Source organism: Marmota flaviventris, chromosome 1 (assembly GCF_047511675.1).
Source record: "Marmota flaviventris isolate mMarFla1 chromosome 1, mMarFla1.hap1, whole genome shotgun sequence".
In the NCBI taxonomy this organism is placed as follows: Eukaryota; Metazoa; Chordata; class Mammalia; order Rodentia; family Sciuridae; genus Marmota; species Marmota flaviventris.
The window spans coordinates 62922231-62943262 of NC_092498.1; the positions used below are offsets into that span (position 1 = coordinate 62922231).

At 37.8% G+C, this 21032-nt stretch overlaps 1 protein-coding gene across 1 annotated transcript in view; it reads left to right on the top strand.

The window, feature by feature from the left end:
• Positions 1-343: 343 nt before the first annotated feature.
• Cd36 (CD36 molecule (CD36 blood group)) overlaps positions 344-21032 on the top strand; it is a 91582-nt gene continuing 70893 nt past the window's right edge. Inside the window, exon 1 of the mRNA XM_071613482.1 lies at positions 344-440. The gene's annotated coding sequence lies outside the window, so the exon portion shown is untranslated. The remainder of the gene's footprint in view (positions 441-21032) is intronic.

The window sequence follows — 21032 nt, forward strand, 5'->3', positions numbered from 1 at the left end:
AATCATGAAGAAGAGCAAATTGATTATTAACAAATAATAATTTGAATTTTCATGTTTCATAATCACTGCAATTTTTGTTAGGGGCATAACAGGTTTCAGCAGGAAAAGGATTAAGGGTTTTATTTTCCTCAAGTGAGGCACAAAATGAGTGAGATTTTTCAAGTTAACTTCCATTTCATTTGTCTCAGGTGTCAAGGATCTATATTTATCTTGTGTTTGGCATGTGCCTGAAGTGTTAGAATGCTCAGGATATCAATGGCTTTCAGATGTTAGGACAACCTTGTAGATAAATGAATGCTGGAGAGCCTGGGACTCCTCTTTGAGCTCTCAGCTGCTGTGCTGTAGAGATCATGTGTTTACTTTCTGCCTCTCCTCCCACAGTCTCTCTGAAGCTGGTCTTGAGGTCCTACGACTGGGCAAGCACGCTCTTCTAGAAGGTGGTGAGCAAAATTCTTCTTGTTTGGGAGCATGGCTATAAATATCGTTGTAATTGATACACTTTCATCTACTAAATAACAGTCATTAGTTTAAGGCCTTGAGGAAAATAAATGCTATCTGCTATAATAATTTAGTGTATAATGCTTTTTTAAATGTATTTATGAGCTTGCAACCAAAGTTGATGTTAACCCTTAAATTTTACATTTTCATAAGTCTCTAAATTCATCCTATGAAATTTCCATTTTCACACTTCATGTCTTTTGTTTAGAGAGTATAAAAAACATAACTTCTCATGTAAATTTAGTTGAAATTTTTATTCCTACATATTCTCTAAATTTAGCTGATGAGTCTTTATCTAATTTCATATTTTATGTCAATTTCTATTTACTTGCTTATAGGCCTTTTATAATATTAATCCCATAAAAGGATCTCTAAGTCCCAACCAATTAGATTTTTCTCTTCCAAGTTGGAAAAACTGCTTTTAAAATCAGAGTAGAGGTTGCATGTCCTTCATTTATAAAACTCTGAAAGTTTATGTTTTGGCTGCTTGTCACAATTGGCAAATATACTAAAATAATCTTAAAGAGGCAATCTTCTTAATTCCTAGAAAGGAAAGAAAAAAGTTTTTCACACCATGAAATGTATTCATCATTTGTGACCATGAAAATTTTACTGACTTTAGGCAACAGTTATGTTGTTTGTGGGGTCGTGGGAGATTTTGTTATGTAGCAGAATTTTTTTTTTAAGGGTGTGCTCACAAATGCTGTATAAGACTAGGAAGCTGCAAAGAATAGAATAATTCTAGAGTAATGACTTATCCAGAAAGGGAACTTAATAAGGATATGCTTATTTAGAGAGGAATCAGTTGCTGACACAAAACAGCAATTCGCTGTGTCTCTCCATGCTACTTTTCAAAGCCTGAGCATGAATTAGGCTGTTTTACTTTTTGAAAGTCAGTAGCTTTTAGTTTTTGCAGAATAGTTGCTTGGTGCTATGCGGAATTCTGGGGAAAGCATTCTGGCTGATTCTCATAAATGTGCAAACTCCTTGTTCCCTTTCACTGAGACAACTCAGGTGAGGTTTGGATCAAATAAAGAATATACCTGCCTTGTTCTCAGGTATACTCTTAATAAAAGTGGAGGTGTGGAGCAATACATGAGACTCCTGTAACCCTGACAGAGGGAAGGAGAAATGTCTGAAATGTTTTCAAATGATGTACTACACAAACAACAATTATTTGAAATCAGATCCTTTTGTAAAAGACAATGACAACTTCGTAATGAACTGTTCTAAGAGTTTAAGAAAACAAACACCTGAGGATAATAAAACTCACCTGGGAAAACAGATAAGCTGCTGAACTCAGAAAAATTGCTGTCAGGAAAAAGTAAAAAAGAAAAGCATTCAAAGTGTGGACAAATCTCTAGCAAAGAATTTAAGACTGAGGGGTAGGACCTTAAATGAGAGCAGATTTCTCTTACAGCAAAGAAATATATAATATAATGCTCCTGATGTGAAGATGACTCATTTTGCTTTTGGCACAAATTGTTCATTGGGGTTGCTACTTGAGGAATTTCATTTGATATTGATATTCTTAGTATTTATGAACTAAACTTTGCAGTGAATTTTTAAAAATATATATTTTTAAATATTTTTTAGCTGTAGATGGACAAATACATTTATTTATTTATTTTTATGTGGTGCTGAGGATGGAACCCAGGGCTCTACACATGCTAGGCAAGCGCTCTACCACTGAGCCACAGCCTCAGCCTCTCAGTGATTTTTTTTCCCACCAAAAAGTCATAAAATTTTGAAATTAAAAAATTATTTAAAATGAATGAAAAGGGAAAATGTATCAGTTAGTTGTTTGTGTTTTTTCTTAAGGATAGCTTTTTGAATGAAAATTGTAGGGTGTGTCACCAAAAGGAGGGATGTTGACTAAGAACCATGGGGGACATAGATAAACAGTTTTCATATTGGATGACTAGAATTCTAAATACTGTCTCATTCAACATGACTCTCTGAAACTCAAACAATGAACTATGTGTCAGGAAAAGGAAAGACTCACCCAGGAATAAAAAAAAAAAAAAAACAAAAAAACTAGTCTGATAATAATTAGTTTTACTGTCTTGTTTATTCTAAGTACAAATGCAGAAACTGCCTAAACCTCTGGACACTTTTCTTTTACAAGGGGACATTAGTATGATGAGGTTCCACAGAAGATTTTCCAATTTCTTTGTGGAGAAGGGTTAGGTGAATTCTATTTGGTATCTTCTCACAAATTAAGCCATGTCGAGAACCAGTACCACTTTTAATTATGTGCTTGGTAGTACTCTACTAAATAGTTGAAGATGTTTTGCAACATTCTCGGAGACCTTTGTCACACAAACACTGTCATATGGGAGGAAATGACAGACAATTGGCAAGCCTTGTAGAGGGGATGTAGGAGACAGCTTGGCTGCATTCTCCAAGGACTCCAGAGTGTACTAAGATAGGAAAGAATTGTGTGCTTGCCCTTCAGGGCTTGTGAAGTTTAAAAGTAGAACAAGGACAATATTTCTAACATATCATCAGTTTCATCTCTAAATTAACCTGTGCTGTCATTAAATGTTCTCAATATAAATCTTACACTTCTTCTAATGTAATTTTAGGAAATCAAAAAATATATTAGTCGTTATTGTCCTATCCTGTTTTAAGACATGATTTAATTAAGAACACCTCAGTCTAGCTGAAATTCATTTACAGGTTCATTTATGTCCTAGTCTGGAACTTGAATTATTCTATTTGAAATGTGTCAGATGCATTAAAAGGTGTACTTCTTGAACCTCATTCTGGGAAATTTAGAAATGAAGTAATATTCAGTACAGTGGTTAATGACCATAAAACCCTGAGCATAGTATCTTTATAGAGCACATATAAACTCCTAGTAAGTAAACTGGAACTTTGCAAAATTATTCTTCCTTAAAAAATTCCTGAACCTTAAAAAATCCTTAATTGATGGGTTTTCTGTCTTTCCGAGTCATTTATTCATGGACACATTATACAAAAATATTGAATGAGCACCTACTGTGTGCCAATAGGCTCTAGAGAGCACTATTTGAAACAATGCTATGCTAAACATTTATACAGATTCAACATCTTTTTATAGGTGACAGTTCTGAATTTTGTTCACATGGAATAAAACCCTTTGAAAACTAAAAAACAAAACAAAACAACAACAACAAAACTATTAGTAAATGATGAACACAGTCAAATTCATAAAGCAGTTTCCCAGGGACCACAAACAGATTCACCCCTGATTAAACCCACGGGTGTTTTACCACTGAGCTACACCTCCAGTCCTTTCAGTCCTTTTTATTTTTTTTTTATTTTTGGAAACAGGGCCTTGTTAAATTGCTGAGGTCAGTTTCAAACTTGTGATCTGAATGTTGTGCTTCAGCCCTTGGGATTACAGGAGGGTGCCACCATGTCCAACATCAACAGACCCATTTGGTGGGCCAATCTTTTGAAGAAAAAAAATGGATCAAATGGGTGAAAAACTTATAGAATTTGAAGGAAGATAATAGGCAAAACCGTTTCTCTTGCCTGCTGTAAGCTTCTTGTCAATGCCTTTTCAAATGCATAATTTATTCTTAAAATACAAATTTCGTATAGCCCATAGAAATCCTCCAGAGTCAAATAACTACAGTATGCACCTTAGGTTTTTTTGGTTATTTAATCTCTCAATTTATTTCTTGTTGAACTAATTGTCTGAAATGGGAACAAAGAGTTGTCTAAATTTTAGCCTAGTCTCTTGGGGAAATGTGTAGTTTCTATGAACCACATCCTTTTAAGAGCTGCGAGGGCAATATTTATATCAAAGTAGGCATAAAATGGGCATTTACAATGCAATAAGGTACAAGCTCTGATGCAAGTAGTATATGGTGAGCAGGTCATGCTTACAGATCAACACTATTGCTTAGAGTCGGCTTCCAGCGAAAAGAGAAACTCCAGGAAGGCAATAGTCATTTACAACCTCTCATGTCAGTCAGAAGCAGCATTTTCCCAGTGCCTGCCATATAATAAGTATTTGACAAATGGAAAAGACATAATATTTTTAAAACAAAATCTGACTAAAATGTTTACTTTCTATTAATCACTATTACTAAATTATCTTTTATTTATTTATTCTTTGGTACCAGGGATTGAATCCAGGGACACTTAACCTCTGAGCCACATCCCTAACCCTTGGGGTCTCACTGAGTTGCTTAGGACCTTGCTAAATTGCTGAGACTGTCCTTGAACTTGTGATCTTCCTGCCTCAGCCTCCCAATTACTGGGACTATGACTAAACTTTTAAGAAGTTTTAATCATTTAAACAATTTAAAAATCTATCTTTCATCTCTTATACTTGATTCTTTTTAAAAATATTCAGATTGACATAAATCTCTACCATAAAGTACAGCTGTGAAGCCTTTTTGCGTGCAATCCTGTGATAGTTTAATGGAACATTATTAATACTGTTCTTCCCAGCAAGTCTGGCTGGGATTTTTATTTGGTGTTTTGTTTTTGCTTTTGTTTGTTGTTTTTAAAATAAATAACAGATCCTCATAGAACTAATTGTGGAAATTTAATGGATAAATAGTCTATAATTTACATCGTGCTAATTATGTAGACTTAGACACTGAGAATTTCTCATTGAGTCAGTTTGAGAAGCTCATTCATTGGCATCCTTGTACTGCAGTCCTACCAAAATAGTTAAAAAACAAAAAAATCAGGGGCTGGGATTGTGGCTCAGAGGTAGAGCACTCATCTAGCATGCTGAAGCACTGGGTTTGATCCTCAGCACTATATAAAAATAAAATAAAGGCATTGTGTCCGCCTATAACTAAAACCAAATAAATAAATATTTAAAAAAAAATTCATCCCTTCCTATACGAAGTCAGGAAAGACAGGATTAAGAAAGGGAGAAAGCAATTCCTGGTATTAAAAGGCAAACAGAAAGGAAGCTTAGTACAATTATTCCCATTGTCTTCTCTATCCCATTAATATTCCTCTTAAGTATCCATGATGGCATTTTGTTCTCTTAAATCTCCCATGCAGGACTTCTGTACATAGTAACAGGGAGAGCATTTCTGAAGCTGAAATCCTGTAGAATAAATAAAAGCAATGATCCGGTCTTTCTGAAGGAAAAAAAAAAGTGCTTAATTATTTACCATGGCAAAGCAACAGCTATGAAGCTGGGCTTGTTTTCTGAGTTAGAGGAGGAGATTACTCTTAGCTACTTTCCTAATAGTTGCATTTCTTTTTTTAATAGCAAAAGCTAAAAACATTAGAAGTGTGGATAATTCTTAGCACACCTTTAAAGATCCACTGACTGTTTTCACAAAGAAGAACTCTGAGGCTCACAAAATTTAAGTGAGCTTTTAAACTCTTACCTAGATTAAATTGTTATTTCCCCAATTTTCCTTTCTACAGGTTTTCTAGGCTCTCACTCTCCTTCTATCTTCCCACCTCCTAAATGATCTTGTCTATTTTCATAGTTTCACTTATAAACTATGTTGAAGAGAACCAAATCTACATCTCATGGCTCCAATCATTCTCCTGAGTTTAGCCATGTGTACCTCTGTGCCTATTGTTCAAGTTCCAGATGTTGACACTTCACATCTTGACTGTTGAAACCCTTTGGGCACATAAACTAGCCATTTTGTTGTTATTTCATGATGTACGTTTTAATCTTCAAAATTAAATTATAAATGACTCCATGATAGATGGTTTTATTATGCGTATAGCTAGTGTTCAGTAAAATGTGTAAGTATGTTTTCTCTGTATCCTTTTTAAATGAATGAATGGGTGATATATGCCTATTTATCCCTACTGGGTGCCTGCAAATCCTATAGATAATGATTATGCAAAGTGATTAGTATTTAGGGAGAAGCAACATAAACTATAGGTTAAGGTCCAGCATCCTTTCTGTGGCCAGATTTCTTTAAGTTTGAAATTATGATCTACCACATCCCAGCTCTGTGACACTGGGCAAATTAGTAAACCTCTTTGCCTCTGCTTCCCTTTCTGTAAAATATGGATAGATAATAGTATCTACCTCATAAGATAATTGTTCAAAATGAGCAATTTAATGTAAGTAAAATACAATGCCTTTCATGTATTTAGCGACATAAAAGACTTAACTAATTTTTACAATGATTTTAAAGTCAGTGGTATTTCCCTCATTTGAGTAATTAAGAGAGATTAACAGACTGGTCCATTATTGTTTAGTAAACATGCCAGTATTAAAACCAGATAGTACTAACCTCACTTCTCCTCCAAATTCGGCCCTACTTTTCCCCTCCAGGTTAATTATATCTCTCTACACCTTGTCACTCAAGCCTGAAACCTTGGACTCACCCTTGACATTCCCTGCTCCCCGACCTAGCTAATTACTAAGCAGGCTTTGGCTATTCACACACTTTCTAAATGTCTCCCTTTCCCCACTAAATATTTCCAAAATATTTTCTGATGCCTTCCTCCAATAGCCACTTATTAATTCAAATAATCAAATTTCCTGTCTAGGTTACTTCATTAGGTTTCTCCTGGCCTTTTCTTCAATCAAATGTCCATGACACCAGAGTCACCTCCTAAATGCAAGTTTTATCACACTCCCTCTTTAAAATTCTTGTGTGGTCCTACATTGCTTTTGATGAATTCCTGAGAATAAGGCAATTTGGCATATTCTGTGTTACATTTGGCTTCTGAAGTCATTTGTGCTCCTCTTTCCAATGATTTGTCTTATTTTTCGTGACCTCGTATATTATACCAAAGTCTTGCCCAAGTACATGTTCTTATGCTTTCTTAAGGGTCTCTATTTGGTGAAATGCCCATAAGCCCTTATATACTCTCTCATGCTCCAAACCTCGACCTGTGTTCTATGGTCCTCAAGTAAGCCATCACTTCCTGCACCAACTGCCTCTTAGCACCCTTCTCCAACCCAGCATCCCCTCTTAACACCTTGGGGTAGATGTCTCACTGTCATATTATCATATTGTCTCTTTATGAGTCTGCCCTTCTGTCATGCAGATATCAGATTTTTGTTTTGTTAATCCTCACATTTTATCCCAATTAAAGGTCCAGAATACTTAGGAAACTTGTTACAAGGGCTATGGATTAATGAAATAGTTGCCAATGTCACTGGGGGTATAAAAGCATAAATGAAAACTCTGATTAAAGTTATGATAAGAAAATAATTTCAAGTATAATCTGCACATTTCACTAAGAAGAAAGAATTTGAAAGGGAGATAATAGTCTTAAGAATCAGAAAACAAAAATAAGAGCAAAAAAAAAATGAGCAATAATTTACTATGTTCTGATGTTACTCTGCTAGTGGAGAGAGAGAGAGCAGAACTTGGTTCAGGTTGCAGGCATGAATGCCCAGCAGGTGCTTGCTATGTAGGCAAAGGGTTGAGGGCAAGATAAGATTAGGGAAGGACATGCACTGTGGAGGGTGAGCCAAGCTCAGAATCAGACAGATTTAAATGCTTCCTTCTCTTGGAAAACAAAAGATTGACAAGCAAATGCTAAAAACTAGAAAGAGAAGTATTATCTTGAAGTATATAGCTCAGTTTTAACAAGTGATTAAATGAGACCAACCTTAATATAGTAGTTCTCAAAATTTTGTCATGAGAATAACTTTCTGCACATTTCTGCTTTAAGAAATTCATTATTTCTATGCTTTTGTAATAATCACCATCATTACTCATTTTTCTAATCTACATTTGCACCCTGTAATTCTCAATTCACTGATTAAGATTTTAATTCTTTCTAAATACAGAGTTTGTCTTAATTCTTCCTAAGAAGTTATTCAAAATTCCCCTACTATAGTCTTAGTTGTTAACTGGGAGGAACATTAATTCCTTAATTACATTATACTTTTCTTTTGTAAATATAAGAACAATATATGTAGTGGCTGAGACTTCTTCCTTTGAGTGAAATTTGTGACACTGACTTAAAATTCTTCACTATCTTTTGAAAAAGACTTGTAATACAGCTGTTGGGCATTGTATGGCCTTTCAGCAGATGGTCTCTTCCTCTAACAGCAAAAGCTTTGTCCACCCATTTTACACATTCATAATACTTTCCCCTGTTTCTCATCATTATGGCATTTTGTAATTTGTATTTTGAAGTTGTATCTCATCTTCCCGAAACTTCCAAGAGATTATGCTACCAAGTACATGAGAGTCCTCTGATAACACTGGTATTTGGCATCGAGCTCTTTAGATCCCCCCGCCCAATGCCAATGTCCTTCAACTAGAGACCACCAGGAACATATCTGTGGACCAGTTGAGTTTATTACTTATGGTAAAGAAGGACAAGCATACCACAGGCCAGGAAGTAGGTGTACAATCTATTATAGGATATGGACTTTGGTTGGTTGATTTGGGGTAGGAGTGAAGTAAAGGAAATAGTGGTTTTCTCTGAACTTCTCCAGGAGGCAAGGAAAGATAATTTTATGACTGTTTTAATTTTATCTGAGGGGAAAGAAAAACAGACTGACGTTAAAACTGTAATTGATAAAGAAACAGCAGTTACATTAGGTGGGAAAGGGAAAGCATGCAGGGAAGGCTTGGATGGGGTTCATAATTGGGCTGTGTTCACATATGATTATGGAAGAATAAGACCTTTTTTGTCTTGATCTATTCTGATCTTAGAGTGTCCAGTCTGAAGTTAATGTTCTATGAAATTGCTTAGGTTCACTAGGACACTCAGGCCTGGCTATGAATGCCAGGCAGTATCTAGAAATAGCAAGATTCAACTGCTAGTCCCAGCACAACCCCTGGAGGGTGGGCTCTTTTCTCTCCATGACCAAGTTCTTTGTTACTTCATGAAATCCATTCATGGTGAATGCAATTTCCACAACTCAGAGGACTATTAAGGTAAGATTCTGGTGAACCACAAAGGATTCGGGAGAAGTTCCTTTATAGTTTCCTCCCTAGCTCCCATGAAATGATCAACACATTGGTAATTAAACACAGAATTTCATTTCTGTTTTGCTAGTAGTTTGACCACTAAGGGACACAAGTAGAGAAAAATCTATGCACAATACCTATAACACGCACAGATCATTTAGGTAATCAATTCTTCTTCTGTACTTACACTGTAAAATCTAATTTGTCATTTAAATGAAAAAATACATATACCGTTGGCAGATATAAAATGAATGAAATTTAATTTTATTTAGTGAAAGTTACTTGTGAAATAAGGTGTCTTTTCCCTTATTACACAGAAAACTAGCTTGATAATCAGACTAGAATGTTAGACTTGAGAATTACCTTAAATTGGTATACTTTCAAAAACATGCATTTCAGTATAACTGATATAAATGTGGTTATATATATTGTCAAACTTTTAAAGATATTCTTTATCTCCTGAAATCACTGGGATAACATGACTTTGTTTTACAAAGACATTTTTAATTTTTTAAACTGACAGATAAATTACATGTATTTACCATGTAAAACATGCTGTATATGAATGTATATATGAATGTACATATGTATGTATATGAATATATGTATATTCATATACATAGTCTCTACATATTCATTATGTATACATATTGGAATATATATAGGAATATATATTATAATATATATTAGAATATATTATTGCAACATACATTGGAATGACTATATAACTAGCTAATTAAAATATCACCTCACATGTTTATCATTTCCAAAGTGAAAACTCTTTACATTCATTCTGTGAACACTTATATAAATATGTAGACTTCCATCAGAAGCTTTGATTAAAGAAAGAACATTTAGCAAATGATTCAAGTTAATAATTGAATAATACTCAGTATATTTTAATTTATGGAGACAAATGAGTAGAAACATTAACAAATTTCCCAATCTAGTCATCTACTTTCTAACTTCTCATGTATATAGTGGAAGTGTTGAGGAGTGGGAGGAAGAAGGAAATGAGAGAAGTCTATAATTAAGCTTGATTCTACATGAAAAAGGCATATTTCCTCTATAGAAATGTAACATGTAAGATATTTGAAATACTTTGATTTAAACATACATGCTTTTAAAATATGAGCTGTACAATAAATGCAAAATATGTAAGAGAACATATCTCACCTAGTTATTATACATTAAATATCAACTAATTGATATTTTTGTGCTGAAAACATCCATTTTCTTAACATTTTTCAGGATACAATATATTAGATACTAGCTATAACTAATATATTGGCTAATGTATTGGGTATTAGCTGTAGCCACCATGCAGTACAATACATCTCTGGAACTTATTATTATCATCTAACTGCAATTTTGTATCTTTGACAAACAGCTAGCTCTTCAACCCCATCCCCCAACTTCCCCAGTTTCTGGTAACTACCATTCTATGAGATCAATGTCTTTCAATTCCACATAGAAATGAGATCATGTGGTATATGTATTTTAGTGCTTGACTTAGCATAATGTAATTTAGTTTCATAAGAATTGTCAAAAATAATAGAATTTTTCTATTATGCACAATAGTATTCCACTGTGTGTATGTACCACAGTTTCTTTATCTACTCACCTGTTGATGGATACTTAGGTTAATTCCATATTTGGGCCATTGAATTTTGCATAAAACATAATGTTTTATTTCCTTTGGATATATACCCAATTGTGGTATTATGGGATCACACGGTAGTTCTATTTTTTAATTTTTTTTGTGGAAACCCTATATATTATTTCACTTGGAGGCAGCACAAATTTACCATGCTAATGATATTCTCCTTTCTACGAGACCTCTAACACTTATTATTTTTTCTCTTTGAAAAAGAGATATCTCTCTCTCTCTCTCTCTCTCTCTCTCTCTCTCTCTCTCTCTCTTTTTTTTTGGTAGGTAGGGTGGGTACTGGGGATTGAACTCAGGCACTTGACCACTAAGCCGTATCCCCAGCCTTATTTTGTATTTTATTTAGAGACAGTGTCTCACTGAGTTGCTTAGCATCTTGCTTTTGCAAAGGCTGGCTTTGAAATCTCAATCCTTTGAATTCCTCAATCCTGCCTCAGCCTCCTGAGCCACTAGGATTACAGGAAAAAGAAACATCTCTTGGTTTTTATTTATTTTATTTATTCTATTTTGTTATATATGACAGCAAATGCAATTCAATTCATAGTACACAAATAGAGCACAATTTTCATGTCTCTGATTGTACACAAAGTAGTCACAACATTCATGTGTCCGTTCATACATGCACTTAGGGTATTGATGTCTCTCTTTCCACCATCTTTCCTACTCCAGTCTCCCTCCCTTCCCCTCCTTCTGCTTTGCTCTATCTAAAGTTTATCTATTCCTCCCATGCCCCCCATCCCCATTATGAATCAGCATCCTACTATCATAGGAAACATTCATCATTTGGTTTTTTGAGATTGGCTTACTTACTTCACTTAGCATTATATTCTTCAACTACATCCATTTCTCTTTAAATGCTGAGTAATATTTCATTGTGAATATATACAACATTTTCTTTATACATTCATCTACTGTGGGGCATCTAGGTTGGTTCCACAATTTAGCTATTGTGAATTGTGCTGCCATAAACATTGATGTGGCTGTGTCCCTGTAATATGCTGTTTAAGCACCTATCTCTCACCATGCACAAAATTCAACTCAAAGTGGATCAAGGACCTAGGAATTAATCCAAAGACTGTATACCTAATAGAAGAAAAAGTAGGCCCAAATCTCCATCATGTCAGAATGGCCCCAGCTTCCTTAATAATACTCCTAGAGCACAAGAATTAAAATCAAGAATCAATAAATGGGATGGATTCAAACTAAAAATCTTCTTCTCAGCAAAAGAAACAATCAGTGAATAGAGAGCCTACAGAATGGGAGCAAATTTTTACCACATGCACATCAGATAGAGCACTAATCTCTAAAATATATACAGAACTAAAATATCTTAACATCAAAAAACAAATAACCCAATCAATAAATTACCAAGGACCTGAACAGACACTTCTTAGAAGATGATATAAACCAATCAACAATTTTATGAAAAAAATTCTCAACATCTCTAGCAATTAGAAAAATGCAAATCAAAAACCACTGTAAGATTTCATCTCACTCCAGTCAGAATGGCAGCTATTAAGAATACAAACAACAATAAATGTTGGTGAGCATGTGGGGGAAAGGGCACACTCTTACATTGGTGGTGGGACTGCAAATTGGTGCAACCACTCTGGAAAGCAGTATGGAGATTCCTTGGAAAATTGGCAATGGAAACACCATTTGACCCAGCTATTACACTCCTTGTTTTATACCCAACTGACTTAAAGGAGACATATCTTTATAGGAGTAAAATGACATCATTGCAGTTTTGATTTGCGCCTCCCTGATGATCTATAATGTTAAGAATTTTTTTTATATACCTGTTCATCACTTTTACATTTTTTAAGAAATGTTTATTTAGGTCATTTGCCTATCTAAATTGTGTTCTTTTCTTGCTATTAACTTCTTTGGATTCCTTATATATTTTGTATATTAATCCCTTATAGGGATTAATTTCCAATCCAAGGTGTAGTTAGCAAATACTTTCTTCCATTCTGTGGGCTTTATTCCCTTGGCTATGCAAAAGGATTTTAGTTTGATTTAATATTCCTCTGCTCTTTTTTTAAACTGTGCTTTTGAGTCAAACATTTTTTTAAAAGGGGAAAAAAGATCATCACCAAGACCAATGTTATGGAGATTTCTCCCTAGGTTTTTCCCTATTAATTTCAATTTAAGATCTTAATTTTAAGTTGAATTTTTTTATATGGGGAGAAGGTTTTTTTATTTCATCCTCTCTCTCTCTCTCTCTCTCTCTATATATATATATATATATATATACACACATATATATATATGTGTGTATATGTGTGTGTGTATATGTGTGTGTGTATATATGTGTGTGTATATATGTGTGTGTATATATGTGTGTGTATATATATATATGGGTGTGTGTATATATATATATATATGGGTGTGTGTATATATATATATATGGGTGTGTATATATATATATATTCCCATTTAGTGAAAAGACTATTGTTTCCCTGTTGTGTGTTCTTGACACCTTTTTAAAAAATCAATTGGCGGGGATCGGGAAGATGGCAGCGAGGGGAGTGCATTGCCCCCGTGTGCTGCGTCACTGTGTGGGAGTATGACAAGTCAGGACGGCTAAAGGCTATCTTGTTAGGAATTTCCAGCAATAGTGGGGTGCTCCGGAACCTGGAGGAAGGATTTCCATCGCATGAGGATCAGCTACGGGGACTCAAACGAGAGAGATTTGTCGCACGGAGGGTAACACTGCTTATTCAGCAAATCGCCCTGCAGCTAGAGTCTGCAGCGCGCGCTGGGAAACGAGGAGATAGCCACGCAGGGATACAGTGCTGCAGTTTCTGCCAGCCATGCAAGCACCGTACTCAGGGCTGAATTCTGGGTTCGAGACGGGGGAAGGAAGCGGTCCATTTTGGTTCTCCACACCGGTCAGACCACAGAGGAGGCCAGCGGCCACCATGTTGGAGCGCTGATGTCACCATCCCTGTTTTCGACTGACTGCAGCTCATTCAGCCATAGAACAGGTAATTTTAGGCTGCCATTCGCCTGCGGCTTGCAGACAGATTGCTCGGGCTCAGTGCCTGGGTGCTTCTTAGAGCCTGCTCTTATCGGAGCGTGCACCGAGCGCGGGGCGACCGAGTTCCGGCTCCCGGAACTGCCCTGACCCAGTCCTGGGGAGCCCGCGGAGGCTGCTTCTTGGAGCCTGCTCTTATCAGAGCATACACCGAGCACGGAGCAGCTGAGTTCCGGCCCTCGGAACTGCCCTGGCCCAGGGCTAAGGAGCCAGCGGAAACTGCTTCTTGGAGCCTGCTCTTATCAGAGCATACACCGAGCACGGAGCAGCTGAGTTCCGGCTCCCGGAACTGCCCTGGCCCAGGGCTAGGAGCCTGCGGAAACTGCTTCTCGGTCCGGGTCCTGCTGAGGGCCGGTCAGGACTCACCTGTTGCTTTGGTTGCCCGGCAAGGGGAACGAAATGCTGCCATCCGCATAGGATACCAACATGGCAGAGATCTGATGTCATCAGAAAGCGGCGGAGGAGAGAACTTCATCAATACCAGCGGCGACAGAAACAGTTGGTCTCCTGGTAGGGGGGCTGAGGCACAGACACCCGAGTCTCTCTCGATTTGTTGTCGAGCCAGAGGGGAGGAGCCGGGCCACCGCCAGCGCCCAGAGCAGGCCCAGCGGCTCGCCGGCGTGGTGATCGCGTGACCCCAATTGGAGAGGGAGCGGAGCGGAGCCGCCACCCGCGCCCGCAAGGTGGGCAGACCTGCGACCCAGTGGTACACGGGCATGGTAGGAGGGGCAGGGCAGAGCCGCCGCCCATGCCTGCAAGGTAAGCAGACCTGTGACAGACTGGCGGGTCAGGCCCAGCGGCCTGCCAGCGTGGTACACACGTCACCCCAACTGGAATAGGGGCAGAGCAGATCCCTCGCCCACGCCCGGATCAGGCCCTGCCGGTGTGGTGGTCACGTGACCCCAATTGGAGTGGGGGCGGAGCGGAACCGCCACCCGTGCCCGCAGGGTGAGCAGACCTGTGACCAACCTGCAGATCAGGCCTAGCGGTCCGCAGGCGTGGTAGGAGGGGCAGGGCAGAGCCGCCGCCCGCACCTGCAAGGCAGGCAGACTTACAACAGACCGGCGGATCAGGCCCAGGAGCCTGCCGGAGTGGTACACACGTCACCCCAATTGGAGTAGGGGCAGAGCAGAGTCGCCGCCCATGCCAGGAACAGGCCCAGCGACCTGCAGGCGGGGTAGTCACGAAACCCCAATTGGAGTAGGGGCAGAGCAGAGCCACCACCCGTGCCCAAAAGGTGGGCAGACCTGCAACTGACCAGTGGGACAGGCCCAGTGGCCTGCCGGTACGACAGACACGTCACCCCATTTGGAGAAGGGGCAGAGCAGAGCCGCCGCCCGCGCCTGCAGGGTAGGCAAACCTGCAACCAACCAGCGGATCAGGCCCGGTGGCCTGCCGGTGTGGTACACTCGTCACCCCAATTGGAGTAGGGGCAGAACAGAGCCGCCGCCAGTGCCCAGAGACCTGCTGGCATGGTAGTCACGACACCCCAATTGGAATAAGGAGAGAGCAGAGCCGCCGCCCGCTCCTGCAAGATAGAAACGCAAGCAGTATAAAAGACAAGGAAAGAAAGGACCACAAGCAATGCAGGTCAACGCAACTTTAGAAGAGGTAACAGCTGCAGCAGATGGAATGTCAGATAAAGAATTCAGGATATACATGCTTCAGATGATCTGGAGTATCAAGGAAGACATTAGACAGCAAAATCAGACAATGAAAGATCACTTCGACAATGAATTATGCAAACAAATCCAGGAAGCAAAGGATCAACTATACAGGGAGATAGAAGTTATAAAAAACAAACAAACAGAAATCGTAGAAATGCAGGAAGCAATAAACCAACTTAAAAACTCAATGGAGAATACTACCAGCAGAGTAGAACACTTAGAAGATAGAACATCAGACAATGAAGATGAAGTATTTCAACTGGAAAAGAACATAGACAGCTCAGCAAGACTGTTAAGAAACCATGAGCAGAACATCCAAGAAATATGGGATAACATTAAGAGACCAAACTTAAGAGTCATTGGGATACAGGAAGATACAGAACTCCAAACCAAAGGAATGAGCAATCTATTCAATGAAATAATACGAGAAAACTTCCCAGACTTGAAGAATGAGACAGAATCCCCAATCCTAGAAGCCTACAGGACGCCGAATGTGCAAAATCATAAGAGATCCACACCTAGACACATTATAATGAAGATGCCCAACATACAGAATAAGGAGAGAATTTTAAAAGCTACAAGAGAAAGGAAGCAGCTCACATTTTAGGGGTAAGCCAATCAGGATAACAGCTGATCTTTCAACACAGACTCTGAAAGCTAGAAGATCCTGGAATAACATATTTCAAACACTGAAAGAAAATGGGTTCCAACCAAGAATTGTGTATCCAGCGAAATTAAGCTTCAGCATGGAAGATGAAATTAAAACCTTCCACGATAAACAAAAGTTTAAAGAATTCGCAGCTAGAAAACCATCTCTTCAAAACATCCTCGCCAAAACATTACAGGAAGAGGAAATGGAAAATAACAATGAAAACCAACAGTGGGAGGTAGGACAGTAAAGGGGGGGGAAATAATCAAAGAGGAAAACAAACTATGTTTAGTAACAGAAATAAACAAATATGGCTGGAAGAACAACCCATATCTCAATAATAACCCTAAATGTTAATGGCTTAAACTCACCAATTAAGAGACACAGGCTAGTAGAATGGATCACAAAACAAGACCCAACAATATGCTGCCTACAGGAGACGCATTTGATAGGAAAAGACATACATAGGCTGAAGGTGAAAGGTTGGGAAAAATCATATCACTCATATGGACTTCGGAAACAAGCAGGAGTGTCCATACTCATATCAAATAAAATAGATTTCAAGCCAAAGTTAATCAAAAGGGATAAAGAGGGACACTACATACTGCTTAAGGGAACCATACACCAACAAGACATAACAATCATAAATATTTATGCCCCAAACAATGGTGCAGCTATGTTCATCAAACAAACTCTTCTCAAGTTCAAGAGTCTAATAGACCACCATACAATAATCATGGGAGACTTCAACACACCTCTCTTGCCACTGGACAGATCTTCCAAACAAAAGTTGATTAAGGAAACTATAGAACTCAATAACACAATTAATAACCTAGACTTAATTGACATATATAGAATATACCACCCAACATCAAGCAGTTACACTTTTTTCTCAGCAGCACATGGATCCTTCTCAAAAATAGATCATATATTATGTAACAGGGCAACTCTTAGACAATATAAAGGAGTAGAGATAATACCATGCATCTTATCTGATCATAATGGAATGAAACTGAAAATCAACGATAAAAGAAGGAAGGAAAAAGCATACATCACTTCGAGAATGAACAATAGGTTACTGAATGATCAATGGGTTATAGAAGACATCAAGGAGGAAATTAAAAAATTCTTAGAGATAAATGAAAACACAGACACAACATATCGGAATCTATGGGACACATTGAAAGCAGTTCTAAGAGGAAAATTCATTGCTTGGAGTTCATTCCTTAAAAAAAGAAAAAACCAACAAATAAATGATCTCATACTTCATCTCAAAATCCTAGAAAAAGAAGAGCAAAACAACAGCAAAAGAAGTAGAAGGCAAGAAATAATTAAAATCAGAGCTGAAATTAAAGAAATTGAAACAAAAGAAACAATTGAAAAAATTGACAAAACTAAAAGTTGGTTCTTTGAAAAAATAAACAAAATCGACAGACCCTTAGCCATGCTAGCGAAGAGAAGAAGAGAGAGAACTCAAATTACTAGCATACGGGATGAAAAAGGCAATATCACAACAGACACTTCAGAAATACAGAAGATAATCAAAAACTATTTTGAATCCTTATACTCCAACAAATTAGAAGATAGTGAAGGCATAGATAAATTTCTTAAGTCATATGATCTGCCCAGATTGAGTCAGGAGGATATAGAAAACCTAAACAGACCAATATCAATTGAGGAAATAGAAGAAACCATAAAAAGACTACCAACTAAGAAAAGCCCAGGTCCGGATGGGTATACAGCAGAATTTTACAAAACCTTTAAAGAAGAACTAATACCAATACTTTTCAAGCTACTTCAGGAAATAGAAAAGGAGGGAGAACTTCCAAATTCATTCTATGAGGCCAACATCACCCTGATACCTAAACCAGACAAAGACACTTCAAAGAAAGAAAACTACAGACCAATATCTCTAATGAACCTAGATGCAAAAATCCTCAATAAAATTCTGGCGAATCGGATACAAAAACATATCAAAAAAATTGTACACCATGATCAAGTAGGATTCATCCCTGGGATGCAAGGCTGGTTCAATATACGGAAATCAATAAATGTTATTCACCACATCAATAGACTTAAAAATAAGAACCATATGATCATCTCGATAGATGCGGAAAAAGCATTCGACAAAGTACAGCATCCCTTTATGTTCAAAACTCTAGAAAAACTAGGGATAACAGGAACATACCTCAATATTGTAAAAGCAATCTATGCTAAGCCTCAGGCTAGCATCATTCTGAATGGAGAAAAATTGAAGGCATTCCCTCTAAAATCTGGAACAAGACAGGGATGCCCTCTCTCTCCACTTCTGTTCAACATAGTTCTCGAAACACTGGCCAGAGCAATTAGACAGACGAAAGAAATTAAAGGCATAAAAATAGGAAAAGAAGAACTTAAATTATCACTATTTTCAGGTGACATGATTCTATACCTAGCAGACCCAAAAGGCTCTACAAAGAAACTATTAGAGCTAATAAATGAATTCAGCAAAGTGGCAGGATATAAAATCAACACGCATAAATCAAAGGCATTCCTGTATATCAGCGACAAATCCTCTGAAATGGAAATGAGAACAACCATTCCATTCACAATATCTTCAAAAAAAAATAAAATACTTGGGAATCAACCTAACAAAAGAGGTGAAAGACTTATACAATGAAAACTACAGAAACCTAAAGAGAGAAATAGAAGAAGATCTTAGAAGATGGAAAAATATACCCTGTTCATGGATAGGCAGAACTAACATCATCAAAATGGCGATATTACCAAAAGTTCTCTATAGGTTTAATGCAATGCCAATCAAAATCCCAACGGCATTTCTTGTAGAAATACAGAAAGCAATCATGAAATTCATATGGAAAAATAAAAGACCCAGAATAGCAAAAACAATGCTAAGCAGGAAGTGTGAATCAGGCGGTATAGCGATACCAGACTTCAAACTATACTACAGAGCAATAGTAACAAAAACAGCATGGTACTGGTACCAAAACAGGCGGGTGGACCAATGGTACAGAATAGAGGACACAGAAACCAATCCACAAAACTACAACTATCTTATATTTGATAAAGGGGCGAAAAGCATGCAATAGAGGAAGGATAGCATCTTCAACAAATGGTGCTGGGAAAACTGGAAATCCATATGCAACAAAATGAAACTGAATCCCTTTCTCTCGCCATGCACAAAAGTGAATTCAAAATGGATCAAGGAGCTTGATATCAAATCAGAGACACGCCATCTGATAGAAGAAAAAGTTGGCTACGATCTACATTCGGTGGGGTCGGGCTCCAAATTCCTCCATAGGACACCCATAGCACAAAAGTTAATAACTAGAATCAACAAATGGGACTTACTCAAACTAAAAAGTTTTTTTCTCAGCAAAAGAAACAATAAGAGAGGTAAATAGGGAGCCTACACCCTGGGAACAAATCTTTACTCCTCACACTTCAGATAGAGCCCTAATATCCAGAGTATACAAAGAACTCAAAAAATTAGACAATAAGAGAACAAACAACCCAATCAACAAATGGGCCAAGGACCTGAACAGACACTTCTCAGAGGAGGACATACAGTCAATCAACAAGTACATGAAAAAATGCTCACCATTACTAGCTGTCAGAGAAATGCAAATCAAAACCACCCTAAGATACCATCTCACTCCAGTAAGATTGGCAGCCATTAGGAAGTCAAACAACAACAAGTGCTGGCGAGGATGTGGGGAAAAGGGTACACTTGTACATTGCTGGTGGGACTGCAGATTGGTGCAGCCAATTTGGAAAGCAGTATGGAGATTTCTTGGAAAGCTGGGAATGGAGCCACCATTTGACCCAGCTATTCCCCTTCTTGGTCTATTCCCTAAAGACCTAAAAAGAGCATGCTACAGGGACACTGCTACATCGATGTTCATAGCAGCACAATTCACAATAGCAAGACTGTGGAACCAACCTAGATGCCCTTCAATAGACGAATGGATAAAAAAAAAAATGTGGCATTTATACACAATGGAGTATTACTCTGCATTAAAAAATGACAAAATCATAGAATTTGCAGGGAAATGGATGGCATTAGAGCAGATTATGCTAAGTGAAGCTAGCCAATCCCTAAAAAACAAATGCCAAATGTCTTCTTTGATATAAGGAGAGTAACTAAGAACAGAGTAGGGACGAAGAGCAGGAGAAGAAGATTAACATTAAACAGGGATGAGAGGTGGGAGGGAAAGGGAGAGAGAAGGGAAATTGCATGGAAATGGAAGGAGACCCTCAGGGTTATACAGTGGAGGCGGTAGAGAGAGAGGAGGGGAGGGGAGGGGAGAGGTGGGGAGGGGGGATGGTGGAGGATTGGAAAGGCAGCGGAACATAACAGACACTAGTATGGCAATATGTAAATCAATGGATGTGTAACTGATGTGATTCTGCAATCTGTGTATGGGGTGAAGGTGGGAGTTCATAACCCACTTGAATCAAAGTGTGGAATATGATATGTCAAGAAATTTGTAATGTTTTGAACAACCAACAATAAAAAATTTAAAAAAAAATCAATTTGCAATAAAAATACATGGGTATATTTCTGGGTACTCCTTTCATTCTCTCCCATTCGTCTTTGTGTCTGTTTTTACATCAGTTCCATGTTGTTAGG